Source organism: Podarcis filfolensis, assembly GCF_964270895.1.
Source record: "Podarcis filfolensis genome assembly, chromosome: 6".
Lineage (NCBI taxonomy): Eukaryota > Metazoa > Chordata > Lepidosauria > Squamata > Lacertidae > Podarcis > Podarcis filfolensis.
Window position 1 is genome coordinate 76855174 of NC_139609.1, and position 15887 is coordinate 76871060.

Consider the following 15887-nt stretch of genomic DNA (forward strand, 5'->3'; position numbering starts at 1 on the left):
GGTAAAGGCTGTTCTCCAGTTGGAGCGCTTGCAGGCCAGTGTTTCCCAATTGTTGGTGTTTATACTACATTTTTTTAGATTTGCCTTGAGAGAGTCTTTAAACCTCGTTTGTTGACCACAAGCATTACTCTTTCCATTTTTAAGTTTGGAATAGAGGCATCTGAATAAAGCTGATGTTGAAGAATCATTGCTTTGACACTTGTGATCTTTGCTTCTTCCAGTACACTGACATTAGTTCGCCTGTATTCCCAAGTGATAGGTACATTTTTTTAGAGACATCATTGATGGAATCTTTTGAGGAGTTGGAGATGGCGTTTATAAGTAGTCCATGTTTCACAAGCATACAGTAAGGTTGGTAGTACAATAGCTTTGTAAAAAAGTATTTTGGTTTCCCAGCGATTATCCCAGTCCTCAAAAACTCTTTACTTCATTTGGGAAAAAGCTGCACTCGTCAAGCTCAGGCGATGCTGGATTTCAGCATCATTGTCGACCCTTGTGGAAAGGTAACTGCCCAGGTACTCTCCTGTGGATTCCAGCAACCGTTATTCAGAATCATATTTCCTCTGACAGTGGCCCTCAGGATTAGTAGCCATTGATAGCATTATCCTCCATGAATATTTTGAATCACTTGATTCCTGGAAGTGAGAGCTGAATAAATCTCATCAAGGGGAGGCTCACATGTTAACTGTATGCAGTCTGAGCCATATTGAGCAAGATTGTTTTAGCGGCTCCTTGATGAGATTTGAATTTCAGTGCTGTGACTCATAATGTGCTGGGCCTTAATAATTGTTTCTCGTTCCTCTTTCCTTTGGCAGATAGGTAGTCACAGACTGACACATCTGAAAAAGTAACCTCATGCATGTTCTACGTGCGGCTGCCTTCGGGATGGACTTCTGAATGAAGATGCACAGGATCAGTTTGCTAATGTTGTTGTTTATCCTTTCTTTGAAGACTGTCATAGAAGATAATTCCGCCTTCTGTGCTGTACTGATCTTGCATTTACTTTGCCAGTGAGTGTCAGATTTATGCACAAACTACAGTTTAGGGCCTCAGATTATGAGTGGCCTCTTAAGTGCAAAAGTACTACTAGTAAGATAGTTTTTAGTTGCATCATTGTGTATGCACTAGCATATATGCAAATTTATTCTATTTTCATTAGAAGAATACATGGGGGGGGGGCTTAATGCAGTGGGGCCTCTTAAACTTGGCATTGCTTAGGGCCTGCTCTGAGCATGTCTTAATCCAGCCCTATTGCCAGAGCTGAAGTAATTTAAATCATGGCTCAAGCCACCAGAAGTTGTGGCATCTGCTCTAATTCAAAAGGCTTTATCCCATTTATCCCAGGCATCTAGAGGCTGATTGTGGGACAGACCATAATTCCGTGGCAGGGCACACACTAAGATTCAATGCCTGCATTTTCCATTGAAGAACCTTAGAACAGGTTCTGTGGCCCAATGAGAAGAAGAACAAGGAATCACCCCCTTTCCATTCCATTATGGAATTTGACCAGACTGGCAATTGTCTCTTGGTGATGGGCCAGCATCTTCCTCCAAGTTATCTTAAGGCACGCAGGGTGCACAAGCATACAGCTCTGTCCTACAACATCTTGCTGCCACTTCCTGCCTCTCCCAACCAGTACCTGCCAGCTCACTGCCCAGTGGTAGGGCAGGTCTTGCTTGAGGAAACAGGTGATGAGAAGTCCCACTGCCTGAAATCCTGGAGAGCCACTGAAGGTCAAAATAGTCCTGAGCTATATGGACAAACAATCTGACATAAGAACATAAGTCTCAAAAAATGCACATGATGTGCAAGAGGCACATGAATTGTACAGTTATATGTTTTCTTGAGTCATAGCAGTCTGAAAGAATAATTGGGAATGATTCCTCTTTTGTACAGTAGACGGCTGGATCGAGCCAATGACCCATCTAGTCCAGTATCCTGTTCTCACAGTGGCAAACCACACGCCTGTGGGAAGCACACAAGCAGGACCTGAGCACAAGAGCACTTTCCCCTTCTGTGGTTTCCAGCAACCAGTATAAACATAATGAACACATATATGGCATTTTCCCATTGTGGTTACATGGTGCCATTGGAAGTAGACTGTGGGCATATGACCCATCTGCAGGACCATAGGCTCTGTGGTTAAGGTGTGGTCAGCCTTGGTTCACACGAAGTTCAGAACTCTAGTTGAAATCCGGAATGGCTTAAGGAAGTGCAAGCCTTGGGAAATCCAAAATGAAGGCTGTTTATCAAGAGCACATTTTTGTCAATGTGATTCATGTATATTTGCAGCTTAGTCTGCAGGAAATGTTGGCATTTCATCACACAGACCATGTAGCACAATGGCCTGCTTTTTTTACATAGTATGGTATCTTACACTTCCAGTATCCTGGAGCTGTGGCCTTTTTAAAAAATAGATTCTTACCATTCAGCATTTTGTATTCACAGATTTATTCCTTGTCCTTTGCTCCCAAAAGGGACCTCCATGAAAACTTACGGTATGATAATAAACATTATCCGAACCAGTCATATAAAAATCCATTAAATGGCAAATAGTGTTACAAAATTCCATAAATTGCCCTTGTTTTGTCCTCCCTCCTCTAAATGATCTGGAAACAAGAACAACATTCCACCTTTCCCCCAAGTAGCTGTACATGGTTCTCCCCCTCCCTACACCTGCCATGTCCAGGTAAAATGCAGAAACACTGTGTCTCGCTTCACTGGCCACCACTGTCATCTTTATGGGATAGTGGTTGGAGTGATGGACTAGGACTTGGGAGACCAGTTCCTCACTCAGCCATGAATCTCACTGGGTGACCTTGAGCCAAGTCACTCTTTCAGCCTAACCTACTTTCACAGGATTGGTGCGAGCATAAAATGAAGAGGGGGAGACCAGTGTATGTCACACTGAGCTCCTTGGAGGGAAGGTGGGATATAAATATAATGATAAAATAATAAAATAAATGCAGTTTGTTGGAAATTGTCCTAATTGGCGTGTAAGCACAAGGTGGGTAGGTAGAACTATGTATGCCACTCTGAGGTCCTTGGACAAAGTAAAAGGTAAAGGTAAAGGGACCCCTGACCATTAGGTCCAGTCGTGACCGACTCTGGGGTTGCGGCGCTCATCTCGCTTTATTGGCCGAGGGAGCCGCTGTACAGCTTCCAGGTCATGTGGCCAGCATGACTAAGCCGCTTCTGGCGAACCAGAGCAGCGCACAGAAACGCCGTTTACCTTCCCGCCAGAGCGGTATACCTATTTATCTACTTGCACTTTGACGTGCTTTCAAACTGCTAGGTTGGCAAGAGCAGGGACCGAGCAACGGGTGCTCACCCCGTCGCGGGGATTCGAACCGCCAACCTTCTGATCGGCAAGTCCTAGGCTCAGTGGTTTAACCCACAGCGCCACCCGCAAAGTGGAAGATATGAATAACTTAACATACTTCACAATGGGCATTTGAGTATTACATTGTGTGCCAGGGTAGAAATCTGGATGAATCCTGTTTTCTTACTTCACACATCTCCCACTCTCTCAGCCCTCCTGCTCCCACACCGTAGGGAATCAGTTCCTACAACCTGGGAAATTCTGCTCTAAAATGTAGGTGCCTTTTTATCTTGATGTCATATTTCTTTGTTGTCACTAGGTGGCAAATCTATTATGCACTTGCAATTCAGGTGGCTTAGCAATTTTAAAGACCTTTCTGCACATGTAGCTTTCAGTATAGGAAGCGTCTAGCTGTTACTCACAGCACTGCAAGCAACCCAGGTGGGGATACTGTGGTCAAGGATGATGGGAGTTGCAGTCAAGCAATATCTGATGGACCACTCCTGTATGTATATATCCCTTGTCTCATTTTAAGATATTCAAGCACAAATGTAAAAATAGACAATGATAATAATAACAGCGAAAGGATGCCGATGTGTAAGCTTTGCATAATGCTGGATGAATCTGTTCTCACAAGATTAAGTACAATAACTGCCCACCGCTGAAATATATAATTAGATTTCAGAATGGATGAACTTCCTGCTTTGGCTTGCAGATGAAGCTTGGCTAAGAGTTTTTGGCTTTTTACCTTACCTCTTTTCTGTTAGCAGTAACTACCTTACAACAATCAGTATTATTATTATTATACTGGGGTGTGTGAGAGTAAGAGAAAATGGTTAAGTATGCTAATGTATAAATGTGAAGTTGCTTCAACTCTATAAATGTGTAAATAAGTTTCTTGTTTATGTACTTCTGATATGGCAGTGCCCCCATCTCCTCAGATGTCTACATGTACATCTAGGGAGTGACTTTGAGCCCCACCTCTTTCTGGTTGCCTCTGAAAGAGAAATACTGAGTATATCCAATGCCATTTCCCATTGAGGACAGCAAGTTTTCCTTTCTACAAAGATACTGGGAATTCCATATCAGGGTTGAGGTTTCATAAAATCAAATATCTTTAATACGGTCAGTGACCAGGAAGCAATTTATAAAAATATGACATTAAAAGTAGTATTGTGCTACAAAGAGGTTTCATAAACATTATCAGAGCAGCTGTACACATAGCTTCGCTGTTTGTAGCTTGACCCAATTTATTTCTAACCGGTTCTAATAGTCCAATTAATTTATTTAGTATTAAAACTTTGCTGCTTCCCACATCAGTCTACCCCCCAGGTGCTTTGATGACTTATTGTAGGGGTGCGGTACCTCTAGTCTTGTTGCATTTCAGTTCCCATCAGCTTGAGCCAGCATGGTCAATGGTTGCTGGCAGTGGCGTAGCGTGGGTTGTCAGCACCCAGGGCAAGGCAAGTAATTTGCGCCCCCAACCCATGGATTTGCGCCCCCTAACCTGTGGATTTGCCCTAACCCCAGATGTTGCGCCCGGTGCGGCCGGCCCCCCCTGCACCCCCCACGCTACGCCACTGGTTGCTGGACTCTTCACTGAGCTGTAGACCAACAACAGGGGTGCAGGTTCCCTACTCCTAATGTCTTGTAACAAATAACTCACTAAAGCAGTTCTTGAGATTCTCTGAATGCTGCCCTGTTATTTAACATATTTTGCTATTAAACCATGGAAAGTCCATCTCTTTTTTATGCTCACGGCAGAAGTTAGTTGGCACAGATTTATCTACCATCTTAATCTAATCCACCCAACACCCAGAATGGAAATGACTTCCCACTTTAAGCTTGAGAAAAAAATCATGTAGGGGAATACCCGGCAGCCAGTGTTCTGTGGATATTAGTCAGACTGTGCCTGTTTCTTAATCTAACTCAACATCAAGTTCTTGAATTGCTGAAGGAATGTGGCAAGTCTTCAGTATGTGAAGGGTCCTTCAGCTTGAGATGGTGTTCAGGCTAAGTCTGTGTACACAGGTAGCCTTTAAAATGCACAGAGGCTATTTTATCACAGTGTGATTTTGTACACAGCCATTTGCAGTTGCACACATTGTCACATGATAATGCTGTCCAAAGTGGCAGCTACTATCCTGTTGTCTGCACACATGGTGGGCGTGTTTACAAACGAGTATGCAGCAGTTTTCTCTATCCCCTTCAGTTAGTGTTTCCACAGGTTTTAAAAAATAAAATTTACTGTCTTTCAAAAGAGTGGGGCTGGAAACCGGTGTGTTGAAACACTGATGTACAGAGGATATTTGTATCAGTTTGCAGAGGTAGCTAAGTTACTGTACTGCTTCCTATTTTGCCTATTTCATACATAGACAAATTAAACATGGGAAGGAAGAGTGGCACCGCCCTGCAGTGCCAGTAGGTCTGCCCCAATAGGATGTAACCTGAGAAAGGGCTCTCTGTGTACGTATGTAGGCAGCAAGCACCTGAGAAGTGCACTATTGACACAAAACAGATCGTAACCCTTCCAGCATAATGTCCTTTTGATTGATGAATGGTGTGTGACAGGGACGACGTGGGCATAATAGGTGTACGGCACTCCAAAAAGGTGTCCACACATCCAGCAATGAATGTGTATTATCATGCAGTCCAGGGCCCAAGACATTTTGGCACCTGAGGCGAGCCACAAAATGGTGCCCTGCTGCCTGCCAGGGAAGAAAGGGCAGGGGCAAAACTAGGCTTTATTTCACCCTGGTCAAAGACCCAATTTGGTGCATACACACAGATACACCTCAACACATTTGTTCGTCAAGGCATAAAAAGTAGGAGAATATATTTTTATACAAAGTTTCATTTTTAAACAATATTTTAATTGATTTCCAGCATAATATCCAACATAACTTATAACAACAAGTAAAATAAAGTGTGCATTTTTTACAATATTAGGAGACATAATTTATACCAATTTATAGCATTATATTTTTTGCGGCAGGTTAGCTGTGAGATAAATAAATTACTGTTACAGCTCACCCACCTAGAAATACACTTTGCCCCATCTCTGTCCCCCTAAAACTTTTTTCTGATGCCGCCACTGGTCGAAGGCCTATTTTCCAAGGACAGTACCAGATTTACAGAAGCCGTCCTGGTTTCTGATTTGACCCTGAAATGTCCCACTTTTTCTTAGGATGTCCCTATTTTCATCGGAGAAATGTTGGATGGTATAGTAGAAAATCCTTATTTTCATTGGAGAAATGTTGGAGGGTATGCAATATGCCTCTGAATTCCAGTTGCTCGGAATCAAAATTGTGGAGAGTGTTGTTGCCCTCAGGTCCTGTGTGTTGGTATCCCATGGGTATTTGGTTGGCCACTGTGAGAATGGGATGCTGGACAAGACACAGTAGAGCATTGGCCTAATCCAGCAGGACCAGTGGCGTAGCGTGGGGGGTGCAGGGGGGGCGGGCCGCACCGGGCGCAACATCTGGGGTTAGGGTAAATCCATGGGTTAGGGGGCGCAAATCCACGGGTTAGGGGGCGCAAATTACTTGCCTTGCCCCGGGTGCTGACAACCCACGCTACGCCACTGAGCAGGACTCTTAGGTTTGGATGAGAAATGGAGGAATTCACTGCATCTGTATGGAATGAAAAAGAGAAAGTCCCAGCAATGTTATCTATGTGGGTATCAGCTGGTGATGGGAGTCTCCATGGGGTATTTCAAAAGTTCCAGTACTGCTATCATTTTCTTCTTCGATTCCTCTGGGCAGCTCAGGTCTTCCCCAGTGCTTGGAACAGAAATTCTACTGTTTTCATTTTGTCATTCAGTGTGACATCACAGCTGTGAAACACGGCCAACTTTTCCCAATAGCACTTCTTCTCTGCAGAGGAGGAAACATCACACGGCTGAAGGTTTTTCAGGCAAAAAAAGGGGGGTGGCTGGCACCGTGCTTTCCAGATAATTGGATTCTGATGTAATAAACCATTAAAGCTTGGGAAAGTCCCAGCTCAACATCGGCTGCTCCTTCCAAAAAAACCCACAAACCACATCACTTCCTCTTTTTAGCACTTCTTTGAAGCAATTAGTTTCCATTTTCTAGTTCTGCTCTGAAGAGTTGATCAGAGGCTTGGAACCACGACCCAGTTCTCAACAGAGTTGAGAGGCTGCGGGTGGCCACCACCACAGCAGACCAGACAACGTGATCTAGTGTTACTGTATATGACAACAACACAATCACTGCTAGGTATTAAACTCCAGGTGAAGGTTCAAGGCGAGCCTTCCGTCCCTGCCACGCTAGTTTTCTGTGTGAGGTGAATACTTCTGTAGGGAATAGGGACACCTCCAGCCATGTAACAATTCCCCCACCCCACACCCCTACAGTCTGATGGTGTAAGCCAGTCACAGGTTTTGCAGCTGAGCAAAGGCCAAAGACGATCATGGATCTCCTACATCACATCTATCTGCCCAGTTTAAAACATTTGCTTAAAAGCAGCTGCTGAGTGTCCTGAACTGAATCAGGGTTTTTGTGCTTGGTGGGTGATAGCTGCCTCCCTGACATCTGCCCTACTAGTCCCAATGGGCAACAACCATCATTGTCTTTTTCATTAAAGGTAAAAGACAAAGGACCCCTGGACAGTTAAGTCCAGTCAAAGGGGACTAGGGGGTTGTGGTGCTCATCTCGTTTTCAGGCCAAGGGAGCTGGCATTTGTCCGCAGACAGCTTTCCGGGTCATGTGGCCACCATGCCTAAATCAACAGAAACCAGAGTGCACGGAAACACCATTTACCTTCCCGCTGCAGCGGTACCTATTTATCTACTTGCGCTGGTGTGCTTTCGAACTTCTAGGTTGGCAGGAGCTGGGACAGAGAAATGGGAGCTCACTCTATCATGCGGATGTGAACTGCCAACCTTCTGGTGGCAAGCCCAAGAGGCTCAGTGGTTTAGACCACAGCACCACCCGCGTCCCATCTTTGTCAATACCTGCTGTGGAAGCAGGGGCTTCTTACATCTGACAGATATGTAGCTGGCAGGGTATGGACAATGCATATTCTTCTTCAACCAACGGCAGGGCTGCGAGGAAGTTATGGGTGCATGAGTTCCTAGCTGTGTAGCCTTGTTGTTCAGGTTTTCTCTCCATCCTCCTCCATTGCACAGATATTGTAGACACTTAAAGGATTGCTGAGATTTTAGGGTCCAAAACTGAGGTGTAGGGGATGCCCTGGCGATGTCACAGCAGGATGAGCCCCCGTGATGTCTTTAGCATGACACATTATTAACCACAGTTGCTGCGAGGATCTCACAGAAATAATAATATTAACAACAACAAATACAAAATCTAACAAATGTGCAAATATGTCACCGACTGGAAATGAGGATAGAAATCTTAGGTAAAGCAGGCATTCCTATGCTTCTTGTGGGCTGCTCTTGTGAACAGCCAGTGCTGTATGCATTCTGACCTCACTATTGCACCCCCTTCCACAAATGCCAATGCCATTTATACAATTTGGAACTCTTTAAGGTACTACAAGGGACGCAGGTGGCGCTGTGGGTTAAACCACAGAGCCTAGGACTTGCCGATCAAAAGGTTGGCGGTTCGAATCCCCGCAACGGGGTGAGCTCCCATTGCTCGGTCCCAGCTCCTGTCAACCTAGCAGTTCAAAAGCACGTCAAAGTGCAAGTAGATAAATAGGTACCGCTCCAGCGGGAAGGTAAACGGCGTTTCCGTGCGCTGCTCTGGTTCGCCAGAAGCGGCTTAGTCATGCTGGCCACATGACCTGGAAGCCTTACACCGGCTCCCTCGGCCAATAAAACAAGATGAGCGCCGCAGCCCCAGAGTCGTTCACGACTGGACCTAATGGTCAGGGGTCCCTTTACCTTTACCTTATGGTACTACAAGACATTCTATGCAATAATTTGCAGAAGTGGATGCTAATTGGAAGCAAAGAGATGAGAGTAAATCTCCCACCAAGAGTCTATGCAATCACTGGCAGCCAGTTTCTACTGGGTGGGAGGTTGTAAGCTGCATAAACATTCCTCTTTTTTAAAAAAGAAGTAAAAGACACCCTCTCCCACTTGCAGATTCAAGCCCTCCCCCCTCCAGGCAATCCTGGAGACTTCAGATCAGCCCTGAAGGTGTGGCAACCCTAGAGACTTCTATCTCGCTTACAAAGATACTGTGGACTACTGTGCATTGCAAGAAGTTGGATTAGATGGGTCCCTTCCAACTCTATGATTTTATGGCCTCCTGACCTTGGGGTTTTGGAGAGAGGTAGGGGAGTCAAACTGATTCCTTTGCTTTTCAAACAGCAATTGTATGTGGCTTAACAAGGGCAACTGATAAGGCATTGTGCCTTGAGGGAGCGCTCCATGGGTGTAGCCAGGATTTTTGTTGGGGGCGGGCAGGACTTGGGGAGGGGGCAGAACCAAGCTATCCCGACTCAATTGGTCCGTTAGTTAAGTATTTTTATTTATTTATTTGTTTGATGGAGTGGGGCAGTTGCCCCCTCCCCGGTCCCTCTCTGGAGCACTCTGATAGAAACCTAATCACGAGTTGTGACTTTTTATCCAGCTTAATAACAGAGGGCCCTGAGCAATGCAATCCTCAGCTATATACTATTTCCCCCTGAACCCATATATGCTGTCACTTTCTATGACTTCTGCATATAAATAGGCAGCGTTCACCTGTCACAATAAAGCATCGTTTATGGTTTACCATTAGAGGGACGCGGGTGATGCTGTGGGCCTAGGACTTGCCAATCAGAAGGTTGGCGGTTTGAATCCCCGCGACGAGGTGAGCTCCCGTTGCTCGGTCCCTGCTCCTGCCAACCTAGCAGTTCGAAAGCACCTCAAAGTGCAAGTAGATAAATAGGTACCGCTCTGGCGGGAAGGGAAACGGCGCTTCCGTGCGCTGCTCTGGTTCGCCAGAAGCGGCTTAGTCATGCTGGCCACATGATCCGGAAGCTGTACGCCGGCTCCCTTGGCCAATAAAGCGAGATGAGCGCCGCAACCCCAGAGTCGACCGCAACTGGACCTAATGGTCAGGGGTCCCCTTTACCTTTACCTTTATGGTTTACCATGACCATGCTGAAGTCTCCTGTTTTGATCCTCCTCTCAGACCAGCAGGAGCAAACAAGCCACAATATCTAGCCAAGGTTTAGGAAGTTCTAGGAAGAACTTCCTGACAGTAAGAGCTGTTTGACAGTGGAATTTGCTGCCAAGGAGTGTGGTGGAGTCTCCTTCTTTGGAGGTCTTTAAGCAGAGGCTTGACACCATATGTCAGGGTGCTCTGATGGTGTTTCCTGCTTGGCAGGGGGTTGGACTCGATGGCCCTTGTGGTCTCTTCCAACTCTATGATTCTATGATTCTAAGGTTTGTTCTTGGCTCACCAAATATTTGAGCAAAACAAACAATGATCTGGGGTTCAGATGTGCTCTAAGCCAGGGATCACAGTTTGTTGCTCCCACTGGCTAGAGGGGAAGAGCAAAGCAGGAATCATCTGAGCATTTCTTAACTGTGGCTTACTGTGATGTGTAAACTGGGCCATAAGATTTTTCCAGCATTGTGAAGCAAGGTAAGAATACCAGTTTATCGTAAGGAAACCTTTTAGGGACCAGATGCTGTGTATGACTGAAAAGCGGTAACCATGTTCTTCATATGAAAACCACATGGTAGGAATCGATGCAACCCAGAATAGTCTCAACTTGCAAATGGTGAGAAAAAAACTTCAGTGCATGTTCAGGAAACGTTGCTGAATTCATGCAAATACTGTGAGGTCAGGAAACATACCAGCATTTCGTTATTACCCAGTGACCTCAAGCCAGAGACTTAAAAAAACAACAACAAAAACCACCATTGTGGTCACAGACCAGAGCAACCTTGTTGTGTGCACTTTCAGTTTGAATGCAAATATTAAAGGGGAACAAAACCCCTTTGCTAATAAGATTATATTGTATGTGATTAAAAATAATGCTGTTGCAACCCAGTGTTGTCTATAGACAGGAGCTGAATTTTAGTTCTGTGAATGGTGGGAAAGGAGGAAGATGAGAGGAGGGGAAATGGAATGGAGCGGTTGAACAAGCATCGTCACACACTGCAACATTTTGTTGCAGCCCCAGCGTATCTAGCACTATTGTTATCTTTTAATGTATTAATGCTGATTGTTATGTTGAGTTGTAGCCAATGCTAGTCTCACTCAGAGAAGACACATTGAAATTAATGAACATGACTAACATAGGTCCATTAATTTCAGTCTGTCAACTCTGAATAAAACTTAGTTGGCTACAACCTATTGTATGTATATATATATATTATTGTAATGTTCTTCAGGCATTACTTTAATAGAAAAGTGAGATTGATACAACAACTAAACTACAACTAAACTAAACTACTTCTGGTTGCGTACACACCACACATTTAATATAATTGCTATGTGAAGTGAATGTTTGCAGCTTTCCCAAGAGTGGAGATATCTGCTGAATGACCTTCCTTTTTTACTGTTTTTTTATGATAATTAGGTTGTCTTATCTCCTGGTATTGTCTGCCTCCTATTATCTCTGAAATGTTCTATTTTGTCTTTCTTTCCTTTCTTTTCTTGATTAGATTAATGGATTTGTATGTTGCTCCTTTTATATTCTAATTCCCTACCCTGCTTGGGGACCTTGCAGGGAGCAGTAGAAATAATACTAGCAGAAGAAATTCAAAGGCAGGCTTTAGTACATGTTAAGCTTGGCAAGAATTTTGTATGCAAATGCCTGGAAGGCAAGACAATAAGAAACACGTAGGAAAATATGGGGACAACTGGGGATAATTAAAGTGAAAATAATGTTTAAAAAGTTAGGTAAAGATGTACTAAATAGTTGGAAACCAGCTGTGGAATATGTAAAAAACAACAACAACAACAACAAACAGCCATCCTGGATTAAGCTGGGACAGGGATTGATTGTATGCTACTATAATATACAGTGGTACCTCGGGTTAAGTACTTAGTTCGTTCCGGAGGTCCGTACTTAACCTGAAACTGTTCTTAACCTGAAGCACCACTCTAGCTAATGGGGCCTCCTGCTGCTGCCACGCCGCCGAAGCACGATTTCTGTTCTCATCCTGAAGCAAAGTTCTTAATCTGAAGCACTATTTCTGGGTTAGCGGAGTCTGTTACCTGAAGCGTATGTAACCTGAAGCGTATGTAACTCGAGGTACCACTGTATAAGATTTAATAAATTTTGAATTTAGCTATTTTTGTAGTTAATCAGTGCTTCTTTCCCCCTTATTAACTGTGTGTGTATATATCTATATCTCTAAACTTTGGTAGTAGTTTCTACTAGATAGTTGATTTCCAACTTAACTAAGCAAACACAGCTCCTATGCTTCAGCCAGAATGGTCAGTGGTCGGACAAAAGATTCCTGCATTGCAGAAGGCTGGACATGACCCAACTCTACAACTCTATGATAAGAGTTGGAGTTCTACAACATGAGGACAGAGATACAGCTTCCTCATTCATGTCGCGGAGATTTATCCCAGTCTGTAAATGTACAGGCTACTGAAGTCTACAGAAAACTATTTGGCAGGAAATCATTATTTGATATTAATCCTGCTAGCCATAGGGGGACTAAGCAGGTTTAGGACTTTGAGGTCTGGGGCCACAGTTTAGTTGCATTAATCAACAACCACATTGATAGCACCAGGTGTCAACTGTCATCAGAGCTGCGCCACGGAACATTAAAGCAACATCATGCAGTTCAGGGAGGAGACAGGAGAAGAAATTTTTTTCACTCAGCTATGAATCTCACTTGGTGACCTTGAACCAGTTACACTCCTTCAGCCTGTCCTTGCAGGAAAGGCAGCATACATAACAAGGCAAGTAACAAGGATCAGACTGTCAAAAGTAACAATGGGATATAAAATTACAAAGTGAAATCTGTTTACTAGACCTTACAGAATATTAGACAAAGTATTCTGCTGAGTTTAACTGAACAATGATCAGATAAAAACTGTTATGATGATAACAGGCGCCTTGTTTTTCCTTTAAGAAAATTAACATTTTCTCACTATACAGGATAAATTAAAGTATGGTAGTCGTTATTTCACTTTCCATCTTCTAGCCTGCCTTTATTAGTTGCCATTGCATTTTCCACTAAATCGACCAAGAGAAAATGACTTAATAGCCTTATGAAGTTTTTAGTTTTGGTATGAGTCATCAAAAAACCTCTATACACCTAAAACCTGAACTGTCACCAAATTAAATAAATCTCTTATAGCCTGATCCTATGCATGTTTACCCACAAGCAAATCCAATTGTGTCCCCTGGATTTACTCCTAATGAAATTTGCACAGGATTTTACAGTTAATTAAGTCAGATGAGTTTCAACCTATGAGCAAATTTGCTTAGATTTGAATACGAATTGTTCTGAATAGATAAGAGTATTTTCGTTTATGAATGCCACAGTATCTTAAAAGAGGTGTTCATTCTGGGACAAAAGGAGAAATGCCTCTTCTAGAATGACATCTGCCATAATAAGGATTTTATTTCACATTACAGTATTGAACTAGGTCAGCATTTTAGTCAACCAGAAGGTTTGAGTTTATGAATCAAAACTGATGAACGGTGCAGCTAGCCTGACAAAAAATATCCACTCTGATTGAGCAAAGATGATCTGCACACAGATTCCCCTCAGTGGCGTCCTGGGCATGCAAAAAGGCTGTGTGTAGGATTAAACACACACAAACATCTGGGGCTACATTACTCCTTGCTTGATTCTGCCCCCATTCCTAGTACAAAACATGCATTGTTAGAGCTAATCACTTCTTTGGCACTGAACACTCAGGTTCATATTCCCCATTTCTTGTCATAGTCGTTTACCATTTATAAGCGTGTGCATGAAGATCCTAACCTAACAGCTTGGTGCATTGCACATGAGTTTGCTGCCCCAAACCACCAGACTAGGGCTGTGTTCACACAATTAAAGCGCATTCAAACCACACACACCCCTCAAAGAATTACGGGCCCTGTAGTTTACCCCTGACAGAGTTACAATTCTCATCAAGCCTTAACAAACCTCAGTGCCCATAATTCTTTGAGAAGGGGCAGGAATGTTTCTTTAAAGCTATAATGTGTACACAACTTAAGGCTGCAGTTCTATATATACCTATCCTTCTCATGGAGTAAGTCCCACTGCACTCAATGTAGACATTGCTCTGTCATCCACAGATATATTGCCTGCTAGTAGAAGCTAAGTAATCAGAGTACTGTATTTATATCAGGATGTGGAAATAGTTATGTTAGTAGTACGTGATTATATCCATGAAATGGGAGGTTTGAAGGGGGTCCCTAAATTCACAACTGAATAACCCTTAACAGCCTTTGTGAACTGTTTCAGATGTGTGGATAGGATAGTATTGTGCAGACAAAAAGTACTTGCAAGGAAGCATCTGCTATGTATTTTCTGTTGTTCCTTCTTCCTTGAACCTCCCATTGTGAGCAGCCCTTTTTAATTTCCAAATGAACTATTGTCAACATTAACTCCGGCTCACCCCTTTGTTATAATTGGTATTACTTGTTTACTGGCAACAAATTGCACAGCGCAACACAGATACGAATAGGCTTCTTCCAAAGGGCAGCGTTCACAGCATGAAAGATGGAAAAGGTAGTTTAATGGAAATAAAGAGGGAAGACCAGGAAGGGAGACGGCGACCTTTTCTACACAATCAGCCTTTTGTACAGTAAGTGTGCATTACTTACAGATTTGGATAGACACTACCCGCTCAGCTTCCCTTGCGGTTGTGCTTCTGGGGAAATGGCATTTTCCAAGCACTCGCACTACAGTATTTTGTACTTTGGAAAACTTTATACCTCACCCATCACTTTCCATTGTGCTCGTCATGGATTTTTGTTTGTTGATAAGGGCACCTACTATAGAAGCTCCCTGTGAATTTATTACTGGCAACTGCATTCCCTGCCATTTTGTGAACTTGTTTCCTTGTTGCCTTTAATTCTGAAATTTCTTAGTTGCTATGCATTGGTATCTTGCGCAACCTCACTACAAACCTCCTGTAATCCCACTTGTACACATGTGCAGGAACATTGATTGAGTGTCAAAGAGTAGCCCTGCTATTTGAGGATCACCTTTTACCCTTTTCTTTTAACATTTAGGGGAGTTTGTGTGTCTCCCCTCCAGGGGTGGCCCAGCCCATTTCGCCATCTGAGGTGAGATAGGAATGCACCACTCCTTAGCTCCCCTCGCCATGCTGCGCTGAAACTCAGCAAGAGTGGGGCATTCCACAAGGCTTTGCAGCTCGTCTTCTCTGCCCCAGAGATGGGGAAGACAAATGGCAACACCATGTGCCGGAACACCTCTCTCTCACCAAAACTCAGCCATGGAGCAGGATGTCTTCTGGTGGCAGTGGAAGCAGTGGGGTGCTGCCTCTTGCCCTTCTGCTGCCTAATACACCAAAGAAAATCCCGTGTTGCAAAACAGAACACTCTACACAACAACAAGCAACACATTGGCTAATAAATACTAACAAAATCTTTATAACATTATACTGTTTCAAAAATTCATACACAGACGTATAAT